A 3,221-nucleotide genomic window follows, 5' to 3' on the forward strand; every position below is an offset into this window, starting at 1 on the left:
GCAAAAGGGGGAACAGGCACCGTCGTTACAGCCAGTCCAGCACTTCCTTCTGGAGTATTTTTCACCTGCTTTATAGAATCATAGAATTTTAGGGGTTGGGATGGAGCTTAGAGATGATCCAGCCCCAACCCCTGCCCTGAGCAGGGACACCTCCCACCAGAGCAGGTTGCTCAAGGCTCATCCAACCTGGCTGTGAACACTGCCAGGGTTGGGGCAGCCACAGCCTCCCTGGGCAACCTGGGACAGTGTCTCACCACCACAACAGGGAAAACTTCTGCCTAACATCTAACATAAATTTCCCTCTTTCAATTTGTATCCATTACCCCTTAACCTATGCCTGCAGCTCCTAACGCAGATCCCTCTGCAGCTTCCCTGGAGCCCCTTCAGCTCCTGGAAGGTTGTTACGAGATCCCCACACAACCTTCTTTTCTCCAGGCTGAACAGCCCCAAAATACTTCCAGGTAGTTTGGAATACTGGGACTTTTGGAGACCTCTCTCAGCATTTAATTGGCACAGGCCTGGCAGCAGCTCTGACTCTGCACCACCTTCACAAGGCTTCAGCTAAACCAGCCCCCGACAGACCCCCATTCCCCGCGGCTCCAGCGCGAAACGCTCCGTTCTGTGCTCGATAAAAGCACATCTGCATTGTGAAAAGAACATTAAAAATAGTTCAGGCACTAAAAATAGGCAACTGATTGCATAATGGATTAAAATACTCAGCAGTTGTACCTTCTGAGACTTTGGAAAGGGAAAGTAGTATTGTTATCCCTCCTTTGTAGAGCAGGAATCAGGAAGGAGACTCCGGGATCTAAATCCTCTGGAGAGTCCTTTGAAAAGCTGCCTGGCACACATCTGACCTCGAGGCATCTTAAGTACCTCGTTGAACCCGAGATATCCATCACATGTGGCATTTCTGACACGTGCCAGAAAACATATGACAGGAGCGTGAAAGCAGAAGCTGTGGCCCAGGAGAGCTCCAAGGGCCTCGCTCAGGATGGCTGTTGGTAGGGTCACAAGGTCATTAACTTTGGCCATCACTGAGTTTCCCTCCTGGCCATAACCCAAGCTGGTAACTCCTGGGCTCTTTCCCACAGCGCAGCAACAATGGGATTGTTCCACTCGGGATACAACCCACAGTGGTGCTGCTCTGCTCAGGCTGTGATCCAGGTCAACAGTTTACCAAGGCTACAAGGGATAATGGCTCAGCCTTTGCTTCCCACCTTGGTTGGGATGGTCCTGGTGTTTCCCACCTTCACCATGCTCTTGCTCCTGGTAGGATCAGGGAGCACCTCACGGCCCAGCTGGTATGGTCAGGGGACACTTCACCACTCAGCTGGTTCCATCAAGGCTTATCAGGAGCTTCCGAGATCACGGAGAAGTCCTGAGGCTGGGGGGGAGGATGTACCACCACATCATCACATTTCATTTTGGCAAAGCTTGGAAAGGAGCCCTGACCATATATGGTAAAAGTTTGGAATCATCCAAAATTAGACATAAACTCACCCAAAAAGAAAATAAAAAAAGAAAGTAAATAATCTTATTAAAGCTCACTCATGGCATGAGCAGCTTCCAGGCTGGATGGTGGACTGAGCATGGTGCTGCAGGTATCAAACCCATTTCAGGCAGGCTGGGAATGCTGCCTGCTCCAGGGAATCTCAGAATGGAAGGCACCAGCACACAGGACAGCACTGTGCCTCTGGAGGACTTGCTTTTGGCATTTGTGGACCCTGCAGCGTAGCACATGTTTATATGCCCAAGGAGGCTTTGTGCAAAGTTGGCAAAAGCTGTTACTAAACCTGAAGCTGCAGGACAGCCTGTCAATCCTGTGGAGCTGTGCCAAGGGATCACTGCAGGGCTCTGTGTGCCCAGGGAAGGTGACACCAGGGGTGCACAACGCCTCACAAGGTGCAGCTGAATGGCACCAGGTCTCAAGGCTTCTTCTCCCCTTCTCCCATCAGGACCACAGGATGGTTTGGGTTGAAAAGGACCTTAAAGATCTCATTCCAACCCCCCTGCCATGGGCAGGGACACCTTCCACTAGCCCAGGCTGCTCCAAACCCTGTTCAGCCTGGCCTGGAGCACTCACATAGATGGGGATCTGGTGGTCCTTCTTCAGGTCCCAGGGTGCATTTTCCACCTCCTGCCCTGTGATTGACCTTTTCCATCTCTGCAGCATGTAGTGAGTGCTGGAACAAGTCAGGGCAGTCACACAGTGCCAGACTTGTAAATAGTCTCTCTCCACACTTCTTGTAGCCCCTTCAAGTACTGGAGCCACAACTAGATCATCCCAAACCTTCTCCAGGCTGAACAATCCCAATTCCCTCAGCCTTTCCTCACAGGAGCGGTATTCCATCCCTCTAAATTCCATCCCTCTAATCAACTTGGTGGCCTCCTGTGGATTGCTCCCACAGGTCCTTCCCTATCTTTAGGAGAAAGCAACAAGCCCCACAACAATCAAGGAATTACAGCACTCAGATCTACATCAGCACAGCGTTAGGAGCAGAACTTCACACACACACACAAGAGGAAACAGCAAACCCAACGTCTTACCTGTGGTGGTGTGAGTTACATGCAAAGGGGAGGAAATGGGGGTGCTACCTTCTTGTTTTCCTTTTTTTCTTCTAATGTTGTAAGAAGGTCTGAAAACTTTTTGCCCCCTTCCCCTTTGGGAGGAAAAGAGAAAGAAAACATGAAGCACAGAGGAATTGGGTTCATGAACATCAAGCTTCATCATTCGTGGGTTTGCTGGAGGACCCAGCAGCAGGATTAGCTAAGCATGGCATGGGGGGTCACCCCAAACCACAGCCAAACACTGAACATCACCAGGGAAAAATGCATCCACCCTTAACGACAGGAGAAAAGGACTCAGGGAGCTTTGCTTCCCTCAGCATCGAGGAGGAACCTCTTTTGGGTTCAGAGAGTGATTTCTGTGCCCCCAGGTCTCTCATCAGCTCATGCACCTCAGCCCCAGGGCAATGACATCCCAATTTTTGTCTTCCCTGGGAAAGTTCTTGACTTCCATGCCCCTCCACCTGCAGGCTGAGCGGGAGCTCCTGCCGAGTGCTGCTCTTTGCAGGGCACACACTGAGCCACTCAGCTATTTTTAAAGCCATTTAAAGTGTCACCAGCTGAGACGTGGACTTCACTTGTCTCAGCAAATGCCTTTCCCCCTGCGAGGCAGTCACTGGGGCCAGGGAGGGACTCTGGATACATTGGGATGC

Source organism: Acanthisitta chloris, unplaced genomic scaffold, assembly GCF_000695815.1.
Source record: "Acanthisitta chloris isolate BGI_N310 unplaced genomic scaffold, ASM69581v1 scaffold25801, whole genome shotgun sequence".
Taxonomy (NCBI): Eukaryota; Metazoa; Chordata; class Aves; order Passeriformes; family Acanthisittidae; genus Acanthisitta; species Acanthisitta chloris.